Below are 25,402 nucleotides of genomic sequence, written 5' to 3'. Positions count from 1 at the left end.
CTCAGGTTATAGTTTCTATCACATCGGTAAACATTATAACGGTGATCAAACAATTCAGCATCAAATATGCCTGGTAAGAGCCAAGTTTCGCATAAGCAAATTACATCGTAATCAGAGCATAAAAGATTTTGGAGAAAGATATTTGTTTTGGTCCTTAGCCCACGCACATTTTGATAGTAAAATGAAAGTTCAGGGGATGCCATTGTTAAATAAGTGTATTAAATCACCGCATAGAAAGATATACTGAAAGAAGCACATAAAATAAACAAACATTGTTAACACAAAAAATAGAAACAAGAGACCTTGAGTAAATATGAGTAGACCCCCAATTAATAAAAGTGTGTTCAGATTTGCTAAATTACATTTGAACAAGTAACTTCTCGACACCCCTCGATCAGCTCCCATGACTATGCCATTAATTAAAAACGTATTAATTAAATTAAAGATTAAAAAAGTAAATTGAGCTAGAAATATAATATATGTTTAAATCTTTATAATCTGAGATGTGAATCAACGGTGTGTTATCCGCCTGACGAACCATGATCGAACAGTTCTTAACCCATACGAACTTGTAGTTTCTTTCCTTCGCCAATTCCTTGGTACGTTTTAGCAAGACTTTATTGGCTCTAGTCAAATGGTCGTTGAAGTGAATAAAAGAGTTGTTGCCAGAATAGCCAATATCACAGGCTTTTAGTTTTAATTTTCTCGCTTGGGTTAGGAAATCGTCTTTTTTGTAACGAGCCTGAAATCTCACAACGATGGGTTTAATTTGTTTATTATCTCTATCTTTCGGAGCGACACGTGTGATAAAATCCAAATCACTGCTTAGGTTTAATGGGAATTGAAATTTTTCACCTATGACTTTTAGGATTTCAAAGAGATTTTCGCCCTTTTTTTCAGGTATACCATAAATTTCAATATTTGAACGTCTGGACCACTGCTCCTTTGTATTATTATCATTTTCTAAGCTTTTAATAATATCTTTTAGATTTGAGACCTCAGTAGCCGTTGTAGCAAAAGATTTAACATTTTTTTCAAGCGTTGAAATAGTTTTGCTGAAGTCATCATATCTACTGTTTATAAATGTGATACTGTCTTTTAAACTAATAATTTCTTGCTTAATACAATTTAAATCTGACGAAATTCTATTCATAATTGACGACTCCAAAGAGCGGCGCAACTTTTCCATCTCTTCGGATATAATCTCTCGAATACAATCAGCTGATAATGGATTATTATTCATAGCAATAGGGGATTTCAATGAAGACGTGCCACCTCTACGTGTTGTAATGTTCTCAGGACTTCGTTGCAACAATTGAGCGCATGAGCGTACTGGGGTATTTTCAGTATTCAGGGATCTTGACTGATGTGTGGAACATTCGGGGCAAAACCAGTTTTTTTTTATATTCACTTGACAATTGTTTCTTTTTGTCAGTTGGAAACAGACAAGCTATATGATAATTTCGTTTACAATGAGGGCAAGATAAAATCCCAGCACTGCCTTCCGTTGTAGCTTTGCAACAGGCAAACTTCATAATGGTTAGAAATTATAGTAATTAAAAGAGAAAAAAAAAAAAAAATCAAATTTCAAATATTATGTCCCCTGTCAGGATCGATCTTCCGACTAATTGTTCTATGTCCAGTTCACTTCGCACAGAGCTACGAGTGTCTTGTGGTTAGTTGCGAAATAATGTTTCTTATTGTATTAGGTTAATCTTCACGATAGATGACAATGTCACTTTAAAACTTTTTAATGTTTTTAATATACCGTCAACCACTTTTATCACTCACTGTTTACACAAAAAGTTTCTAATGTTAATTTTAATAATATATCGTGATGTATAACGCGTATTCAACTACAAATCAGATTGTTTTTGATAACTGAAGCAACACTGAGAAATATTTCTAGCAAAATACACTATTTCAATTAGATTTGAATTTAATTTGTAACCCGCTTGTTCAAACACGTACGCTTCACACTGACGTAAGCGACTGACTGTGTAATTTATAATTTGTGGTGTTATTATAAATTTTTTATGCTGTTCATTTTTTTCAACAGTCGCAAAAACATGTTTTGTGTTTCTTTTTTGTGATGGACAAAGTTGTAAAATACCTAACTATATTATTTTAATATGTCTAGAATGTAAAATCATTAGTGTCTGACGTAGTTTAGAGGGTTTTTAGTCTTTTTACCAAACGAGTAGTTTCATAAAGGACTCACACTACAACATCGGGGGAGTTTCATTCATAGATGTCACACATAGGTTGACGACTGTATGGTGACGGTGACAGTGTTCTAAACTTTATAGATTTCATCGACTCAATAGGTTCTTAAATTTAGACCACGCTTTTTTGTACTACGGCTAAGGTGTCCCATTATTAAACAATTATTATGTCTATCTGTAAGTGGATACAAACCTTAAAAAGGAAAAATATCTAAAGTCCATGATATTCAGTTACAAAATGTGTTACTAACTAGTAACTATACTTTTTTTATATAATATAGAAAAGATAATAACATGTGGGCTTTCTATATCATAAAGACATCCAATAAATGATGCTAAAATATTTTCAAACATCCTTTGCAATGGATACGTAACACACACGTAGGATGTTTTAGCATAATCGTGTTTAAACAAATATTAGGTTTCCCGGCTCCTTGTTAAGAACTGGTTGATAATCGTGTAACTAAGAAGCTGTTTATTGTTCGCTGCTCAAAATTTATAATATTATTTATTTTAATAATATGGCTTGGTAGAGAAAAATATATATTTTTTTATATGTATTTTCTATGGAAGAGTAATTAATAACTTTATTTAAAAAAAGGATATTTCTTTTATTATAGGCAATAAAGGAATTAATGAAATGCACAAGGAATCAATCTAAAGTAGTATAATAAACATATAAAGTATAATAATCGGGCCTAAAAAAAGGGGTATTACATTTATGTAAAAATCGCCTTTGCCTGTCACGCGAGCCCATAAATATTTATAAGCGACTATTACCAATTAAAGCAGAGTAAAAAATCTATTTGGCAATTGGGAGCCAATTCATTAGAGCAGTAAATGGTGCCTGACTAGTGTTTGTGTCCGAAATAACTCTTGAAAGTAAGCGGTGGTTGTCGACCGGTCTCCCGAAGGCCAACGGGCGTGCGCTTTGTCTAATGACGGTGTTTGTCATAAGCGACAGCGGTTTTTGGTACCGTACCTGTGTCACTCACTGAAGGATCGTGAAGTCTAGTAGCAGTAAGAATTCCAGTGTTGGAGAGTGATGTCATCAGTGATGTGATTCCATATATAACTCTTTAACCATACTGGAAGCAGCTGCTTTATGACGTCACGACTTTCGGTAACCCCAATGTCTCATAGATTTGCGTGCAAAAGTTACAACGCGACATACAAATATGCGCACATGCAGCGAAAATGCAATAAACATTTGCAAATGTTAAACTTGTTGGTTTTGTGTATTCGTGCGAATGTGAGTGACTGGTGTTAGACATGGAGAGAGGCAGAGAAGAATAACGGAAGAACGTCATCAAGGAAGTTAGCAAAGTCAAGGTTGATAAATTCTTAATGAATCTGGCTGTTTTATGAATAGACGATGGTAACTCGTAACTAATTTGGTTGTAAGATATCGATCGTGCGGATCGGATTGATGCGAATTACGGATTTTCCTTTTTATTTAAGATTGGCATAATTTTCAAGCGAGATTTAACCGTTTTTGAAATCTGTTTTTATTAATTAATAATATGTTCTGGTTATTTGTAACTGAGAACGTGCTTTCAACATCAACGTTATTGATACTATGTCCCTAGTTAGATTTCGTCATAATCTTTTAAAGTGTTCATAGGCAGGTTTAAACCCGAGTAGCGATATTAATGTCGGCAATCGCAAGATCTTGTCAACAACACCATATCGAAAGGTGCAGAAATACTGCAGTAAAAACGCATACTGCACCACTCCCCACCGATATGTGTGCGTCTCGCTCACTCTTATCCAATTACGCCACTATCTCGCTCTAACAAGAAAAGTTTCCAAAGCTGTTGTTAGTAAATAAATTTGTATCGAAATCCTTTCAAAACAATGATAATATTTAGTAACTGATTTATTCGTTGAATTGTTATTATAATGGTCGAGAGAAAACATTATTACCTATAGTTTATCTGTAACATTAGCATTGAAAATGTTTAATACATTTTTGTTTCTAATAACAGTAAGTATGCATGCTTGATAATTTTTTTCCATATTTTTTAAGATAGGTAAAAGATATAGCTACTTCTCTTTCAAAAGAGAATGATAGTTCAATTTTGGATAGAATACGTAACTAAGGATTTGCTTTATCGATACAGGAAATTCACTTTAGAGGGTGAGTCACAAGCTTTAACGGACATACAGACATTGTTATTGTTTGTAATGTGGTTTGTAATAAGAAATAAATTCACGTATTTTATTGAATTTATGGCGTTTTCATGAATAACACTGACTCACTTTTTAGTGAACATTTGTATATGGAATCTGCAATATTTTTTTGCAGTACTGATACCTATGCTATAATATTCAATTGTACCTTATATTAAATATCAGAAATCTTATATATAAAAATGAATCGCAAAATGTGTTGGTAAGCGCATAACTCGAAAACGACTGAACCGATTTTGATAATTCTTTTTTTATTATATTTCTTGAAGTACGAGGATGGATCTTATGTAGAGAAAACGTCAACATGTACTACGGGCGAAGCCGGGGCGGACCGCTAGTATTCTATAACATTAATAAATTATAAGCATAAGTATGACGACACTAGAGTCAATGAATATAAATTTACTAGTGGTCCGCCCCGGCTTCGCCCGTGGTACCTACATGTTTAAACTATCCTATCTCTCAAGTTGGATCGAACTGCACATGGTGTGCGAATTTTATTATAATCGGTTGAGTGGTTTAGGAGTCCATTGAGGACAAACATTGTGACACGAGATTTATATATTATATAAATTTATTATAGCAAATAATTAAAATATGTCTAGGTGAATAAATTGATCAGATATATTTCTAAATATATCTAAATTCATCGTGTTTATTCAACGACATGGAGATATTATTTAAATTCACAAAAAATACAAATGTCCAACAAGTAAATATTAATCGAAAATGTCTCGATATAATGGGTTTCAATAACTTTGTTTTCGTATCCTAATTCGAGATTACCACAAGGTCAAAACGAACCTGTTTTTGGTTTTAGTCTCTTTAGAGAATTCTCAAGAAAACACCGAAATGTTTTCCATAGTTTTTGTTATACCATTTTTGGGCAACACGAAGGTTGTTTATTGGAAGCCAAAATTCCAAATTTAAGGACCCATAATGTTATTGCTTGGGATTGTTCAAGCCGGTTGCTAATCTGGAACATGGTTTGGGTCACAGAATGTAAGGACTTAGGTCTCACACACACAGTTGAAGATAATGAAGCCCGTATTAGAATGTTTGAACATGGCTTATTTTAAGACGCTTAAATTCTTATTCCTGCCTATCGAAGTACATGTTTTAAAGGTATAATGTTTGCATTTGACTAATGATTCTTAAATTGAATTGCCACTTTTTTAAATTTGACCGCAAAACTTCGAATAAACTTGATTTTTTTTTCGTCCAATACAATATTGCCAGGTTATTTAATAAATTCTACAGACAGAAATTACGAACAATTCAACTAAGCTACAGATTAAGCGGGATACCCGTTACATAAATTATCATTATTTATAATTTAAATTATGTAAGCGACTAACTGCGCAACAAACGTAAAATGTAGGAGTTGTGTGAAGAAATTAAATAAATCATATTATTTATACATTGACTGCACGTTTATCTGATTGTTGAAGACGTGACGATTATTCTTTTTATTATCGAACTGTGAAAACTTTGGTAACATTTGAATTATGTAACTGATAATAGGTATATTATGTAGCCTTGTGTTCAGGTAACATTTATTATTATTTTTAAGATGGGTTTTAGTAGAATGAACAAATATCAGCAAACGTAGATATTAATTAAAATTATTCGACTTTAAATTTTATTTTTGGGTCATATCTAGCTCAAAAGGACGCTACTCAAAAAGAAAAAAAAAATGCATTCAAATTTAAAAACAGCTGTTGTTGCTGTTATCTTTGTAAATAATTAATAAATAACGTTTCTCACTATACATTGAATTAAATTCAAAAGCGTTTATAAGTTTCAATATACCTCTATAATAATAAACCTTACAGTTATCTGCTAACGTATTTCAAGTTTTGGTCTAAATTCTCGTGATTGGATTTAACCTCGACTAATTCCGGGTATCGGCTATTGTATTTCAGAAATGTATTAGAAGGAAGGCCGAAATCTGTAAATTATAGACCGCCCGTACCCTCGTCAATGGCATGTTATAATAAACTACTTAAATTTTAGATAATTGAGATAAATTATCAGAAAAAGCAATACATACTCTATTTAATTCACTGAATTTATTAGTCTGTAATGATATAATTATGATTTTTATTCATATCGGTATTTTGTACATTTGGCTCTATGTCAATATTTTGATATGTTGATGAAGTAGACAGTCGACATTTTGTACAAATTAAATCAACTTTATTTTTTTTAAATATTTCCTTAACATCTATATTATATCGCATTTAAAGTGAAATAAAATAAAACTTTCCCCTTTATAGATGGTTTACAACTTCAACGTTCAGCCAGCTCTACTAAGCCGGCGTCCAACACATGTAATACCTACGTAATATCTTCCTAATGAATACTCAAACCTACTCAAAATTTAATATGCTAATGCGTACCGGATTTCACCGTGAATATAACCGACGTTTAAATTATAATCCGTTGGTTATGTCAAACGTATCACACATAATGTCATCTTAAAAAGCTGATTTAGGCTAAACGGGGTTTTAGAAATCGAGGCTAGATCTTGCTGTTATTACTAACTTTGATAATGTTTAATATTGTTTCAAATATACCTTTAAGAATCTGTAGAACAAAGTATTAGAAGGTTTCGTGAAGTATACCTAAAAACTCGTATTGCAATAATACCTACATAGGTAGGTGTAAGTCTTTATACAAAGCAAGCAGTAAAAAAAATCATATTCGTAATTTTTATCTTTATTAAAATTATAAAATTATAATATCTACTATTTTACAACTTAAAACTATTATACCTCTCTTGCCTAATTTGAGTTCGCTAAACCAAAGTTCCATTCTAAATATTATTATCATAAGCTGATTACCTACTTTCAGTTAAGTTACAAAAATCTAAACAAACTGATTTATTTTATTAGTAGGATTAGAGTGGGATATCACGCGTAATGTGTCCAGGTAGTTAGGATTAGAGGATTAAAACCAGTGTAGCATTAAATCTTTCATTTGATATCTATCTATTTCTACAAATGTTAAAGCCTTAATTAGTGATTTGTAAGGCTTCTGTACCCGCATGGAAAGCTGTGGAGATAACATAGTATCTTTTACACATGTAACAAGAATAAATTATAAAATACGACTTAAGAGAGTAATTTAAAAAAGCCGTAGAGTCTAGGTTGTTGACTTTTGTTGTATACCTAGCTAGATGTTTTATTTGACAAAATTTTAAGCATATTATAATATTTAAATATGTAGGCGTATTATATATTTCAAATCTCAATTTTAGTTTTCGGATTTTTTTGGTAAAAGAATAAACAACAATACTGTTGTAGTTAGGGTGTTAGATATGACTACAGCCGAAAAATTATTGGCCAGTTGATTAGTTAAATAAAAAAAATTAATATTATATTAATAATCTCTTTCTTTTTCGTTTTATCCAAAAGATTATTTTTGAATCCATAATAGAATAATATTTTCCGATTTAAACAGGTTTAGAAAACTATCTGAATGCAATTGCAGTGAACATTTTTCACAAGGCCGTGTAATTACTATTGCACTTCCTGATATTAGATTTTCATTGTTATTAACCAAAATTACTTAATACCGATTGTATTAATCGATTAGAGATTATTTTTGGAAGATCGTTTAAAAGGTGACGCAATGCCGTTGAAGTCTTTTCGCAAGACAAGTTTTTTCTTCAAATTCAAATTTAAAATAACTGATAACTTTGAGCTTGTCATACGTGTAAAATATGCCACGGTCAGTAACAAATAAAGCTTTTACAAATATTAAATTTATAACCTATTATATGAATATTTAATAAACTAATAATAAAATTTAAATAAATTATGTTATAAAATTTAGTGATACATTGAGAATTGTAATAAGTAACACGTAAATTAATATTTATTGAATATATTTAAATCTTTAATGTATTTTTAAATAGTAGAGCTCTTTTCCAAAAACGCGAATAACGAACAATATAATATTGTCATGTGCTATTTGAAATAACGTGTAGGTAGAGTTTATAATTAACAAAAATGGAAAAAGATCAAAGAAACACATTGCAATGTCAGCAGGTGTAGCAGGTGGCACACATTATTTTAAAGAAAAAAAAAATAGGTAAGAAACCAATACAAAGACATGAATATTAATCAAAAATTGTTAAAAGCGTCATCTTATTATTATTATTTAGTTTATCCAATTTTAAACAAGAACGTGATATTTCTAAGTTACACAAAAACAGTTGAACGTCCCGTCTACAATATCAAGCTTCAGGAACCGGAACAAAAAAGGAACAAGGAGCGAACATTTGCACATAAAAAAAAAAAAATAACAAACCTGTATTTGAAACAAGGAACACAACACTGGCACAAAATCCAACAGTTTGTTCCACTGGCACTTTTAAAAAAATGTGATGGAACGAAAAAAAAATTCAAAAATGGAACGTTTAACGTTCGAACGTTTGTATTCGAAGCGGCCGAGTTGGCGGTGCGCGCGCGAGTGGCGCCCGGTCACGTGCACCGGCGAGCGACCACCTGTAACCCTGCCGAGTTGGAAAGGTACGCACGTCACTATAGCCAAATAGCTCTTACCTCTTCCCGTCCTTTGTTGTGGGCTCTGTAGATCCTTGTTTTGACGGCTGCGTTCCAACAGGACTTCACGTTCACGCTTACAAATCAAGACAAATGCGGACAATGACAGCTATGGACAGTCTAAAATATGAATAAGCTAATTTTCAAACTATTTTTTAAATGGTTGAAGACTAGACTTTTCGAAGATTAGACTTTTCTATGCAATTTCTACAGTCACTCTGAGGTGAAAATCGGGGAAAGACTGATAAAACAATGCAAAAATGAATAATATAAACGACGATTCTTTATAATTACCTAGTTACTGGAAAAAAACAATAGTACAGTGATCTGGTGTTATTAAAATTAATGACTCTATTTCATAAAAAACAAGGACAATGAAGTGATATTGATTTATATAAGGAAGTAACATTCACTTGTCACTAATCATTAAAAGTTAGATAGTGTCGGTGACTCTATAGACACAAAAATAAATACGGAAGCAATAGAAATAAAATCAAGAGCATGAATTTCTTTCGGATGTGTAAAAAAGTAAAAGTTCAATTGAATGTTAACTATATTTAATCTGTATTTCATCTGGTGTACACGGTTTGTAAGGAAAGCAATATTTAGGGATGTGATATGTCATAAAAATAAATTTTTAGACATGATCTAGAACTCTACAATAAGTTAATAGTAGAGTTCAGTAGGTAAAATATGCGATACTGTGTTCTAATGATTTTCTGAATAATGTCTCCTTCCATTCCATTATACACATACATATATATTTTTGGAAGGCCATAAACACACTATTGTTTACAAATCAAGGTCAAATCGTATCAAAAAACTACTTAAAAAATTAAAAATTAGACGAACAGTTTTAAGTTGTAAAATAATGAAATATCGTAAATACGTAAATTTGTGTGTTATTTATATTTAGATGTGTATACACCTTTCTTACTATACCTTCAGTATTTTCATTTTTAATTCTTGCATACATATACTAAATATATTAATAATCTTAAACAATTATTTCCTACATAATTTATGGGAAGATTTTTTCTCAGAGATTATGTTACCGAATTTTACCTTTAAGTGTATTTAAATTAGTGATAAGATTAAAAAGCTTTAAACGTTCCAAATGGAGGTTAATTTGAAATAATATTGTGTTTTCAAAACCAGCAGGGTTATATTAGAAGGGCATTGCGAAGCTCACGCAGGTAGCGCCTTATCTCCACTACTCAGAAAATGATTACGAGCCTAACATGTTTCTTGCATATATTGCAATGTCTGATAAAAGAATAATGCAATAAAGACGATTATAAGAATCTGTTATTGTTTATGTATTGGTTTTAAATGTTTTACAAAAATTTAGGATAAGTTTCGGTGATAAGGGTACATTTACCAGACATTAATTGTTGTTGTTAAAATATGTTAGGGTACGAGAATATTATAAATTACAATAATTTTGAAAGATTTCCATGCAATTATTTATCTGTGTTTTAAAGGCTTTTTTATAGAATGATAATGTGAACCCTAACATTATCATTCTATTAATAAGTTGACTCTTTCAACTTTTTCCATTACTTTTAATATGTAAGTATTTGTAACAATTTTAGGAGCTAGTGATAGAATTATCAAAATACTTAGCTTTTGTTTAAAATTTATTAAGTAAATTTCTTTGTTTAGATCGTTATTTAATCTTCATGAACAAAATCATGTTTATTTCAGCATAAATATACAGCATCAAGAATTTGGCCCGAACGCTACATTAGCCCACATCCCATAGGATAAAATAATTAATACCTAATCATCGCGAAACTTTACTCAACAGTAGGTATTTCGAAAAATAATTCTAAAAACTAAACTGATATAAACAAATGTTGATTACGAAAGAGGAATACTCGTCTAAAGGTCGATCATTAGCACAAAAGCCATAAATTACTGAACTAAAACATCTTTACTACGATATGCACTGAGTTGCGGAAACGCCGTGAAATACCGCGAAGTTGAGATGAATCGTTTCTAAAGGGCATTGCTAGGTATTGATAGGAATAATTGAGATTAATTCTCTAGAAATAATAAATAATGTAATACTTTAAACTGTACTCATGCTTTGTTTAGATAGAAACAAAATTAAGGTTCTTCGAGACGATTTAGAACGATTACTTCGAGTATATAACCTTTAATGATGCAAGTTTTTGCCGTGTATGAAAGTGGTAAAATCAGTAAAATTTATGTATTAGTTCCATAGACGTTAACTAATAAGTTGATTTATAACAGCTATTAATATAAATTATAAGATTTTTCATCAAGAGTGCATATGTCGTCGAAGGGATTTTTATTATCCAAAACCTTCAAACTTACTAATTTCTATTTTACGAAAATTTATTGATCTATTCTTTAACGATCTCTTGGTAAATGCATTGAATGAATTCCAGAAAATGTTTTTTAAAGCGGAGAATTTATACCGATTTTTATTATGAACTAGCGGTCCGCCCCGGCTTCGCCCGTGGTACATATTCACGCTTTCTCTACATAAGAACCATCCTCGTACTTCAAGGAATGTAATAAAAAAAGAATTATAGAAATCGGTTCAGCTGTTCTAAAGTTATGCGCTTACCAACACATTTTGGGATTCATTTTTATATTATAGAAGAATAAAGTATTTATGAATAAAATAATGAATGGATTGTAAAACTGTGAATAATTTAATGCAATTTGTAGGTCAGACGTCATTAGGAGTGATTCGCTTGAATGGCTTGCAATTTAAATACATGTTGTTAATTTTATTTCCGACTCTCCTCTATTTTTAGAGAAAGTATCAATACATTTCAACGTAATTTAAAAGTATTAAATTACTAACTAATACAACTTTTTAGAAACGATGACAGTTGTTAAATTAACTTGAATTACTGAAGTCTTAACATTATGTTCGAAGGTCTTTCTGTAAAGTGACTCATTGTTTATATAAAAATAGTTCTAATTGGGAAAAATCTATGAAGTAGAAAACGCTTCCGTGACTAACAATTATTTATTCATTATGCATTAATTTAATCCTTTTTTCCTACCTTAGGTTTTGATCTGAATGATTTCCCGCTAGTATTATAAACCTTATTTGTTATAATTTTATTTTGCAGCAGATTTTAAACGTATTATTTTATTGTTTTGAATATAGGGATATCCGACAGTACTTATTAAAGTTTAAAAGGTCGCCGATGATTTTGTACGATCTTCCACTGTTGCTTTTCATTTAAGTACCTTTTCTACAATTTCAATATATGTTATTCTATAGAATCAAAGGCATAAATATGATCTGAGGAGACGCGATACATGCAGGAAGTGAGGGCGAGCAAGTGGGGCGGGCGCTGGAGCGGATCGACGCTATTGGGTCGAATGTCCAAGACTTGTACTATGTTACTTGGCCCGTAGAAATGTGGGTTGCGTATAGAAATTGTGGGGAAACAAGAATTTGTCATGTATGAAATGATATATAGGTCATAAAGTTACGGTTATAGTGTAAATTTTACCTTTATTTTTTAAGGATTCGTAAATTATAACTAATTTGATGTGCCCCGCGGTTTTTGCACACATTGCCCCGCTCATATTATTCTTAGCGTGACGATATTTAAGTCTCGATACATGGACTATCTAACACTGAAATATTTTTTTAAATCGTACCGTAGTTCTTGAGATAAACGCATTCAACCAACCAAACTCTTCAGCTTTATTAATTATTTGGTGATCTTTTTTTTCCAATTCAAAAAAATTAAAGAACGTTACGCATGTTTCTTAAACAATCATCCTTCATGACGCGTACAATGACAATGCAGCAAGTACAAATACATTACGTCATACACACCTAAACTCAACTTTTTCCCTAAAACATACGCAGCAGTGTACTTCATCTCGAGTGTGACAAAAGATGCATTCAATACAATGGATGAATTATACTCGACTACCTGGCAATGGTAGGATGTGAATGGTATCTGAGGATGTAACGCTTTGTGAATCAATCCAGGAATGTGAGATAACGGATGACTTAGAGGAATAACATTGTTTGCGCGTTACGTCTTTACATCATTGTAGTATTGAAACAATTGTCTTATGGTGAAGAAGACCTTTTACCGTCAGATTCGCTGATGTAAGTTTTTTTAATTTTATTGTAGTAGTTATGTACTATTTCACCTTAAAACTTCAGTCGCCAGATATATACATTCGAATGTAAATGAAGTTAATAGTGAGTGAAATCCGTACGAATGATTATATCCAGAATCCAACAATTTTTACCCGTGTCACTTTTATGAGTCTATAAAATTATCTGAATTTATATTTATTTCGATACGTCATGTATATTACCACGATCCAGAAGATTAAGCAAAATATTTATTTTGCCTTTTATAAAACATATCATATTTGTACAGTAATAAATTAAATATTCCTGAATGTTATACATTTCGGATTGCTTTTTGTAGATTGTAATTTTATACTTCAGTAAGTTTCTAATTGTAGCGTCCAATTGGACATAAACAGTAGTACTAATATTGAGTATATCTATATACTTACTCTAAAAAACTGCTCCCACCAACATTAACGCACAGACGCACAAACAAACTGAGAATGTAGTCTCCAGACTCTAGCTAATGTAATTAAACTCCATTAAGCATTATTAATTGTTTTTCGACGTAATGCCTAAGTAGAAAAAAAACCTAATAATTTATAATTCCCATCGGTAACAAACCGGTAAGACTATGGAGTCAGACAATGAGTCAGTGTCGAGGATTCTCCCAAGTACAATGTATGAAACTTTGTAATGCTTTTAAAGCTGTCTAATGACGTCACTATAGATAATATACTATAGAGGGTGAATGGCTCAGCATTTTTGTAATTTTGAAAAAAAAATGCTGCTTCTCAGCAAGTGTCTTTTATCATTTTTTCGGAGATGTGTACGATGCATAGACACTTCCTGACTTTAAAATGACTCCTTATAAGTAAACGCGCCGATTATAAGTATCAAACACCTTTGATATCAAGTAAAAAAAAAATACTTACCAAATAAAGCAAACTTATTTCCCGCTACACTCTTGTAATCGTTTCATCAATTTGCCGAATATAGGGTACTATAGTCTCTTAAACTCCGACACATATTTTTTGCAAGAAAAATAATATGATAATAATATGTACCATGCACCTACACGCAATATTATTATGTGAAGTCCCGTGTCCCCGTAGTGGGGTAAGGGGCAGATGCATTATGCATACATCTGTTTCACTGATCGATTTTCTTTAGGGACAAGTAGGTGATCAGCCTTCTGTGTCCTACCAGACCGAGACATTTTTTTTTTTCTTCGTCTCCACCGGGAATCGAACCCAGGACCCCTCGGTTCTACGCTCACGCGTCAACCACTGTACCAAGGAGGCGGTCAATCATTCGACTGCAATATTATTATAATGTATGGAAATTCGGTAGCACACCTCAACGCATTGATTTGAACTTGTACGGCTTTTCGACTGGCGGAAATTTTTGCTTTTTTCGTTGAACTTGATACCTATCATATAATTTTCTTCGAGAATGTTCCTTAATTTATTGTTTATTGGTGCGGTCAGGGTTTTAACTGCGATTAAATGCAAATGAATCATTCGATGATTTTGAAATGTTGAAACGGTTGGGTTTTCTAAAATTTCACGAATTCAATTAATAACACATTTGCTATTGTGATCAATTAATTAATTACATTTTAAATAAGTATTCATTGACATGTGTTTCAAGTAAGAAAAAGAAAACAAATATAAAGCTATAGGAAATATTTTACATTTTACAAAATAACGTCGAGTATTATCGCAATCAATTCTATTATAAAACTTCACAGCTACATTTGATTTACAAACAGCACCCAATTAATATCTAGGTGAAATGTTCAGATCTATTCTTGCATAGGTAGTTGCCTAGATAGTAAAAGTCTGTCCAATTTGCTGAGTTGTGGTCTGAAAATTATGCAACTTTAACGAAACTGATGGAGGCTGGACCTTACGTAATTGACAGACAATTTTATTCAGTTAATTAAAGTTATTTTATTCAAATTAAACAAATGAAAACAAAAACAATCAAATTAAAAAAAGCACTGACTCGATAGAGGAAATATCTTGTACGTGAAAATTATCTATGCTTGGTCAAACTAAGACCATAGACAAACAAAAGGAAGAATAACTAAATTCAATAATAGATAATAATATTAGGTGAATTTAAATAGTCGAGTTATTGTTTTCGGACTTATTTATGTTAGGCGATTCCACTTTGTGTAATATATACAGGAGAATATATTATCAGCGAAATACATATTTAATATATACAAGGAAAATACTAAAAATAATAAGACGATCTTATAAATTTACAAATTCGCATCTCAAATTATTATTTGAATATTATTATTACTTTAATATATATACATATGAAATGTAATAATTTACAATCTTAAGTCCTTTCATATCTCTAAAGTGACATACAAAATTGTTACGCGCTTTACCTTCACGACCTATTTTATAATGTACATTTAATTTGAGGCCTCGCCATGGTCACAATTGATTATTTCGTTATGGTTATGACTTAATACTGTTTATAAAAAAGTTTTTAATACGTGATGCTCTATTGGTTGATATGGCATTTGGTTTGGGTGTCAAGGTGATTCGAGCTACATCAACCGGTTTTTTAGCAATTGAAGATTTGTCATCTGATTCATAATATCTAGGTACTAATTTGTATAACTGAATTAAAAAATATATCAAACATTAATCGTCTTACACGAAGACATGATTTAACGATCTTTTAGTTCCGTTTTCAACGCTTGCAATCTGTTTAGGAAAGAGGTTTTTATGTCATAAACGTAAAGGATGAAAAAAGTTTTTGAAGTCGGTTAAAAAACGCTTCCTTACGCTGTTATTTGAACTGGAAGCTCCGAAGCTACTTAGAATTTTGGTTATCGAAGTAGGCATGCATAATAATCGTGCTTCCTGAATGAAGGAAATAATGATAATGCATGACAAAATACATTTTGTAGAGTAATAAATATAACATTTTTCAACAAAAAGTATGCATGAACAAAATAAAAAAAAAGTACGAAGTATGCATGAAAAAAACAATGTATTTCCATTTTCTTTTGTACGGTTTACTTCAATCTTGGGAACTCAGTTACTCGAAATTTGAACTCAAGTCGTGACATAAGCAGGCTCGACTGGTTTCATACAAACATCTTTGCCCTCTGTGCAGCCTTATTTTCTGCTTCACTTTATTGTATAGTGTGTGAAAGAGAGAGAATGTGGTTGCGAAACTATAAAGTTTATTTTGTGAATCGTACTAGTAATAGCATGATATAATTTCAGGGTAAAGTTAAGGATGTGTGCCCGATCCCAAAGTGCTTTTGTATAATTTAATTAAACTTTTCAACGTATTTGAATGCTATAGAACTATTAGAAAAATGTCTAATAATAATTTTGGTGTTCGTACTCATTCAGTATATTTTCAATTTCCTCCATTTCCTTAATGAAACTACCCATTATATGCAAGCACAGAATAATAACTAGTAACTATGTACAAGTTACAACATAGGTTAAAGCTATTTATAAAAAAAATAGAGAGTTTCAGGACTGTAAAAAATTGTTCAATATTAAGATCATGAACATATTTCGAAACTTAAATTCATAGCTTAAATTAAATTAAGTAATGTATATACTTTTCTGTAATAGTATTTAGGTCTTTGGAAGAGCAGAACCTCCTGACACAAGCATATTATTTGCTTATTAGGAGTGTTACAATCACAAATTAGTTTAAGACCTAATGTAAAAGAAAGAAAGAAATAATTTGTAAAACTATAGCATATGGCTACTATTTGTTCAGCAGATACACAATACGTACATTCACCTTACTGCGTAGCGGCACTCACGATAGTATCTATTCCTATTGCCCTGGTACTTGAAGCTTCAACAGCTTTATTTTTGCACTCCGTAACTTGTTTATTTTTTATGCAGCTTATCTCAAATGAAAAATATATCAGATGGCAAAGCCGTTACAATAACGTATTCTTTAGATGCTGATTTTTTTGTTATTTCAATGAATGCCATTCCCATGCGTAGATTCTTTGACATAAAAACTTCGAACCAATTCAGTTCTTTGAAGGCTGTTTGTCGATTCACATGAAAAAGCTGATCTTATAGAATACTAGCTCCCCCGCGCGGTTTCACCCCCGTGGCTCCACTCCTGTTGGTCGTAGCGCGATGATATATAACCTATAACCTTCCTCGATAAATGGGCTATCTAACACCGAAAGAATTTTTCAAATCGGACCAGCAGTTCCCGAGAATGGCGCGTTAAAATAAATAAACTCTTCAGCTTTATAATATTAGTATAAATAATTAAAAACATCTCCATTCAAATTTAGTTCGTTACTCTTGTTATGAATCCGTGACCGTTGAATTTCATGTTTAGCGTGTTTTGTTATAAATTTAAATAAATATGTTTTAAAGGACATTTGAGTAAATTTATGTCTTTGACGATTTTATTCGTGAATATAAATTAGCATAACAATCGACGGTTATTTTAATTACTATTCTAATTTATTTCAAAGAAACAACTAGAAATTACCTATCGATCTCTGATATTTGTTGTATGATATTTACATAAGTTCTTTGTGATAGTACTAGGTAAATTAAAATTTATATATCATACACCTCTAAGGTGATTCTTACAAAAATTCTCTGCCTTACAAAAATTGCTACCTTCTCTGAGTTGAGTGAGTAAAATATAATAATAATCTATACATATAATAAATCTGTAGAAGGGTCAATTCTGTACATTGAAAATATTGAAAAAATAAATAACAGGGGGTGTTACTGGATCGATACTAAACCCAAATATGTGATTAAAAAATTTTTTGTCTGTCTGTCTGTCTGTCTGTATGTGAAGGCATCACGTGAAAACTAACGGTTCGATTTCGATGAAACTTGGTATAATTATACCTTATTATCCTGGGCGTAAAATAGGATACTTTTTATCCTGGAAAAATACGTAGAAAAAAAATAAATCTTAATTTTTCAGTTTTATCCATAGACGTTGTTCTGTAGAACCGCGAACACACGTTGCGTATTATTATAGGTCTAGCCGTATTTGGGTCCAATAGATATTTATAAGTTGTCAGTGTTACTCAAAATGGAGAAATTAACCATCCACGCGAAGACCGACATCCACGCGGACGGAGTCGCGGGCGGAAGCTAGTATATAATAAAAGACGATACATCCGTGAGTTTGTGGTTTTGATATCTGGCGGTGACTAAAGTGTCAGACAGTCAGACACTATGTATTTGTTATATTTATTTTTAGTAGTTAAATTCAGTAGTATGAGACTGTATTATTACCTACGCCTACTCTTTTTGTAAGTTACCGTAAAATATACAAACATTTATTTAATATAAACTTTTATGGTGTTTACAAGATGTAAAGATAGACACAGCATAAACATCTATTAATAAATGACTATAAAAATAATCATATATATTACTAGCTGTTCCCCGCGGTTTCACTAGCATTGCTCCGCTCCTGTTGGTCTTAGCGTGATGATATAAAGCCTTTCTCGATAAATGGGCTATCTAACAACGAAAGAATTTTTCAAATCGGACCAGTAGTTCCTGAGATTAGCGCGTTCAAACAAACAAACTCTTCAGCTTTATAATATTAGTATAGATATTATATATAATATAGTTAGGATGAATACCAGCCAAAATTAAATACACTTATGTTAGTTTAAAGGTATGTTTATCTTATTTCTATGAAATTGATTCTTTCAGAAACTTACGCTGACATTTAAACTTCTTTAACTACTAAGATGTAACAATTGTTTCAATTTTTGCATACCAAAGGGAACCGGTTGTTATCATGACACCACATTTTAAGGATAACCATCAGAATGAGTAAGTGTATGACGTCATGCCCAAAAGATGACTGGGACTAAGCTTTTTGTGTTTTTATTTCACGGTCGAATTGTTTTCATTATTAATATAATAATAATTGGGTACAGTTCAAGGTTGGGGTCGTTGCTAAGTAGATAATACATTAATGTACCTACCCAAATTGTAGTGAAGTTTAATTGTATGTGACGAGATTCATCATTTGAATGCATATTACGAACTAAAATGATGGATCATTTTTTTTGAAATTTTTTACTACAATCCTCTAGAAAAATATTTGAAATTTCAATTCTGTTATTACTAAATATTAGCTGTGCCCCGCGGTTTTACACGTAATGGTCTCTTGTTGGTCTTAGCGTGATGATAATATAACATAGACTTATAAATGGGCTATTTATCGAAAAAAAAATTCTAATCGGACCAGTAGCTTCTGCGATTAACGCGTTCAAACAAACAAACTCTTCAGCTTTATAATAGGTATAAGTATCTAAGATAAATTTCCTTAGCACTTTAAAAGGATATATTTTTAATAAATAGCATGCGGACCGGTTGTGACATTCTCTCCATAATCCACGACGACCTTACACGAACCTCCATATATGTTTTCTAATATTTTTTAGCTAATCGTTTTTAATAAATTTGAATAAAAATACACTTCGTTAATATCGATAGAATTATTTAAATTTTAAGAAAAGTATGTGTTATTGTTTGGTTATCGGAAAGATAAATATATAAATGGTTCTTGACAAAAGTAATATTCTATTCTATGTTGTGAATATTTGCTATTATTTACTCTGATAATGTACCCACATAGTTTAATTGAATATTATTCTGCTTTAAATATATAAATATATTATAATATGAAATAAAACTTCTTCTTATAGAACGCGTCATAATTGTAAATTAAAAGGTGTAAAGTCCAAGAGAAAAACACATTTATTTTATTAAAATACATTTATTGTTCATAATTATTAAGCTAAATACTATATTCACAGAGATATAAGTCGTATTTAGGTATAAATTATTGAATATTTTATAATTAAAGAAATTATAATATTATCTATAAGGAACGTATAAAAATCTTAACTCTATTCTTTAATGTACAGCTTTTTTAACTAGTATTATAAAAATACAGTGTTATATTTATAAAAGATATTTGTTACACATAATATTATATTAAACTTTGGTATTTAATTTATTTTATGTCGCCTGCGTATATTATCTGATTCTTTAAAACCAAAATGTTGCTAAGAATATTTTCACAGGACTCATAAATAGACAGAAAACAGTACACAAGACACAGTACAGATAATTCGATAGCGCTAGAAAGAAAAACATTTAATTTCAGTTTCAGCTAAAAACCTTTACTTTCAAAACATTAAAAATATCATTGTACAATAAAAACATAAGCCTCTAAAACGGAACATCACATAATAACAAAAAACACAACTACAGGTAAACATAAAAAAACTTTTTCGGGCGGTAGGCGTAAAAAAGTACACACGCAATTAATTTACTCTATGCTATTTAATTGGTATTTATTTTTAAAAGTATAATAAATAATGCTATAAACCACCTACGTACTTACCGGACCATTTTCCTACAAAATTAACACTCAATCTCATAGTATAAACCAACAATTCACTTTTTTTTACTTTGTCATTCATAACCTCTCTGGACTTCACTTTTTACAATCTGTACAATGAATGAAAACACAGATTTATTGGCAATTAAAGAATCCATGGCACAGATGTCGGAGATGTTTAACAAAAGAATGCTGGAATTCCAAGAGGATCTCAAGAAAACATCCACCACCACTTCTTTGGCCAGTCCCCCGACTAGGTTGGCATCCGATTTTACAGCGTTCCGCTCCTTTGTTATAACATCCCTGCAATGTCTACAGACTCAGGTTGACTGCCTTTATAAGTTATATGACAATCAGGAGATGAGAAGTAGAAGGAAGATTTTATTGCTGCATGGTGTTCCGGAGCACAAAGATGAAAATGTGACTTCTGAAACTTTGAATATATTATCCACCCACTTAAAATTGCCTAATTTGTCAAGCAATGGAGTGAGTCGCTGCCATAGGTTGGGCAGCCCCAAGGAGAACAAACCACGACCAATTCTTTGTAAACTCCGTAACTTGTCCGACAAGGAGCTCATTTGGTCATCCAAAATAAGTCTCAAGGGTACGGGAATCACTCTCTCGGAGTTTCTCACCAAAAGCAGACATGAGGTCTTTATGGCTGCTCGGGAACATTTTGGTGTCACTAAATGCTGGACAAGAAATGGCCACATATTTGTCATCGGATCCGGGGGTGTTCGCCATCGCGTGGAGAGTATCGCTGATTTTAAGCCTATATCTGCATCACAAGACAAACCCAATCCAGGTACCTCTGCTTCATGATTCATCCCATATTTCCACCAAAGATAGTAAGATAGTGGTTCGTTCAAAAAGGCTTGTTAAAGGCACCAAATAACAATAGTACCAAATAATATAATATAGGTACATAGTTCAAATGATCATCCTTTTCAATATTTCCGTTTCTTCAATTATGTATTATTATTAGTTATTACCGTTTGTATCAATTATTGTCCTTATATGTTAGTTTCACCATTTTATACTACTATATAACTATATAACGTCTATCTACCTTCTGCTATATTTAATTATGTTTTACTACCTTCTTTCTAACTGCGTTTACCTTTGTTTGTTTTTTTGTATTCTTTTCTTATTTAAAGTTGTCAACTGTCAAGTGTCAAGTATTGTCAATGTACGTCTGTCAAATGCCAAATTCTTATTCTACGATAATGTTGCCATTTGTAAATTAGCTCTTGGAATTGTCATTTACTTTTAAGTTTCGTTTTTTTTTGTTGTTTTTTTTATTACTTTTTTGGCTTGTATACTAGTTTAATTTATAGATAAATTCCGGAGAGTACGAGGTGTAAAGTATAAGTAAGTTTATTTTTATTTATTAGCTGATATTAGTTAACTATTCTGTTTTTTTTTATATATATTTTTTTAATATTTTTATTATATAAGTAGTATATTATTATTATTAATCTCTATATTTTTATAATGTTAAATATCAGTTCTGAACATTCCGAGTATCATGATTGCAGTCAAACAACGTCACCGGATTTTTTAAGCAGCGATGAGAATAGTTTTCATAGTGCTTCTTCTCCCCTCGCCCTTGCTCTCCCTACTCTGTTTAATAATCTCCAGAAAAATTTTAATGTCGTTCACATTAATGCACAGAGCATTCCGGCTCACTTTCCTGATATGCTTGCATCATTCGTATCCAATAATATCCATGCTATCCTGGTTTCCGAATCTTGGCTCAAGCCTTCCCTTCCTTCAGCCAATTATTCCCTTCCTGGTTTCCATCTTATCCGAAATGATCGTATTGGCAGAGGTGGTGGTGGAGTAGCAATATATGTTCGGACTCATATCCCCTTCAAAATGATCCAATCTTCCTCCCAACCCCCTCCAAGCAATACTACCGAACATCTCCTTATAGAAGTCAAACTTCCTCATTCCAAAATTCTCCTCGGCGTCTTCTATAGTCCTTCTTTGACCAATAACTATTTCCCTTCCTTTGACCTTCTCCTTGATGACCTTACTCCTGAGTATAATCATCTTATTCTCATGGGCGACTTTAATACATGCTTACTTAAGAATGACCACCGAAGTAAGAAGTTATACTCTCTCCTTAATTCACATAATCTCCATTTACTGCCGCTTAATCCTACACATTTTTCTCCTGGCTGCTCCCCCTCCCTTCTTGACCTCATTATTGTCTCCTCCCCCCTTTCCGTATCCAAACATGGTCAGTGCTCTGCTGATGAATTTTCCTATCACGACCTCATCTTCTTATCCTATAAACTCCGTCCTCCTAAGCTCAAACCTTCAACTATCCTGCTGCGTAATTTTGCCGGTATGGATCACGACCAACTTCGACTGGATGCTTCTGAGTGTGATTGGCAAACAGTTTTTGATGCAGATACAGTGGATCTCAAAGTGAACTTATTCAACGATATTATGCTCGCACTGTATGATAAACATGCTCCTTTAAGACCTGTTAGGAAAAAGCACACACCTGCTCCCTGGCTGTCTCCAGAAATAAAATCCCTTCTTAGTAAAAAACATCGTGCTAAGACCAAACTGAAGATGGCCAAATCCACAGAGATGCAGGACAAATATAAAACTATACGTAATCGTTGCAACGTATTGTGTAGGGATGCACAAAGACGTCATATTCACAAGTCGGTCGAGAACGGCGACCCTGTTAAAATATGGAAATTTTTAAAATCTCTAGGAGTTGGTAAATCTTCCCATACTTTCCCTTCATGTAACATCAATCTGGATAATTTAAATTCTCACTTTGCTTCTTCATCTTCACTTAACGCCACTGTAAAAATAAACTCTACTCTTAATAATCTTTCTACCGCTTCTACTCCTGTTTTTCCTCCGTTTGTTCTTAAACAAAGTTCTGTTGATGAAGTTAAGAGGGCTATCCTGTCCATATCGTCGAATGCCATCGGTACTGATCTTATCAGTCGTAATATGATCATTCCTATCCTTGATATCATTATTCCCGTCATCACCCATATCCTAAATTTTTCAATCATCTCCGGAACTTTTCCTAGCTCCTGGAAGGATGCTCACATCATTCCCCTCCCCAAAAAATCTTATCCATCAAACTTATCTGATTTTCGTCCTATTTCCATCCTACCATTTTTGTCCAAAGTACTCGAGCGCCTTATCCATTCCCAGCTTAGCACTTTCCTTAACATTAATAATATCCTTAGTCCTCATCAGTCTGGTTTCCGTCCTGGTCATAGTACGACCACTGCACTTGTTAAAGTTACAGATGACATTCGTTACGGTATGGATAACAAGCAACTCACAGTTTTAGCACTTCTTGATTTTAGCAATGCCTTCAACATGGTAAATCATGATATTCTGCTGAGTTTGCTTCGTCTTATTAACTTTTCATCGACAGTTCTTGATTGGTTTTCAAGTTACCTGGGCGATCGGCGGCAGCGTGTTTTGATGGATGAAAATCAGTCAACTTGGTGCGCAGTTGCCGCCGGTGTGCCTCAGGGTGGCGTCTTGTCACCTCTTCTCTTTGCTATTTTCATAAATAATCTTACTTCTCAATTAACTTCTCCCTACCATATGTTTGCTGACGACTTACAAATTTATACCCATTCGACGCTCGATGAACTACCAAATGCTGTTCATTCTATTAATAATGAACTGGCTAAAATTGTCATTTGGTGCGATCAATTCGGCCTTAAGATCAACCCCGCAAAAAGCCAGGTTATTGTAGTTGGTAGTCCTTACCAAATATCTGAGGTTGACTGGGGTATATTGCCTGCTGTACATATTAACGGTGTTATAATACCTTTTAGTAAGCATGTTAAAAACTTAGGTATTCACTTAGATCAAACTTTATCTTGGTCCCACCAGATTCAAGAACTTGGTCGGAAATTTTACGCCGCGTCTAGTTCTCTACGACGTCTGCGTAACTTCTTACCCATACCGACAAAAATTATGCTAGCACAGTCCCTACTCCTTCCCATTATTGATTACGCTGATGCATGCTTTCCTGACTTAACGGTTGAGCAACTAGACAAACTTGAGCGACTTCAGAACTTCGGTATTCGGTTCGTATTTGGTCTCCGTAAATACGACCACGTCTCCTCTTTCCGCAAGAAACTCAAGTGGCTCCCAATTCGTCTTCGCCGGAATGTGCATTATTTGCTTCTCCTGTATCGTATCCTTTTTGACCCCAAGACCCCCTCCTATCTCAAAATGAAATTTAACTTCCTGCATTGTGAAAGCTATTCTCTTCGTTCGGTCGATAGGCTTGTTCTGTCTACTCCTTTTCATCGAACACATTTCTTTGGTAATTCCTTTACAGTCACTGCCATAAACCTCTGGAATGAACTGCCGATAAACATCAGACAAGCTCAATCCCTAACTTGTTTTAAAAATCTCGTCCGAAATCATTACTCAAATCTGGCTTTTGACTCGGTATAGCATATTTAGCTCATTATAATATGTATTATTATATGTATGTATATTATTTCTCTAATGACTCCTTGTTCTTTGTCTTTTATTATTTTATATGTATTATTGTATATGTATTTATAATATGTATGTACATATATATATATTTTACATATGATATGTTTATTTTTTTATGTATGTTTTATTTTATAGTATTTAGTTTATAATCTTTATTAAATAATATTTTTATTATCTTTGTATAACATTATTATTTATTTATCTTTGCGTATACTTTCTACCAACCTACCTCCTATTTCTAATTTATTATTTATCCTTCTATCAGTTGGTTGCCTGGAAGAGATCACTCTTGAGTGATAAGGCCGCCTTCTGTGCTGTTTTTCTTTTAGAATAAGTTTTGTTTGTATTGTATGTATTTTGGCAGCACAATAAAGAGTATAAATAAA

The 25,402-nt window shown here is 32.3% G+C and overlaps 1 protein-coding gene across 2 annotated transcripts in view; it reads right to left on the bottom strand.

Moving 5' to 3' along the window:
* Window positions 1-8,908, bottom strand: part of LOC123703815 (protein cordon-bleu-like) — a 66,895-nt gene extending 57,987 nt beyond the window's left edge. For both annotated transcript variants that reach the window (XM_045651979.1, XM_045651985.1), the window contains exon 1: window positions 8,736-8,908. The gene's annotated coding sequence lies outside the window, so the exon portion shown is untranslated. The remainder of the gene's footprint in view (window positions 1-8,735) is intronic.
* Window positions 8,909-25,402: the final 16,494 nt, after the last annotated feature.

This window comes from Colias croceus, chromosome 2 (assembly GCF_905220415.1).
Source record: "Colias croceus chromosome 2, ilColCroc2.1".
NCBI lineage: Eukaryota > Metazoa > Arthropoda > Insecta > Lepidoptera > Pieridae > Colias > Colias croceus.
Note: the sequence above shows the minus strand (reverse complement) of the source record. Positions and strands in the feature narration are given on the sequence as shown.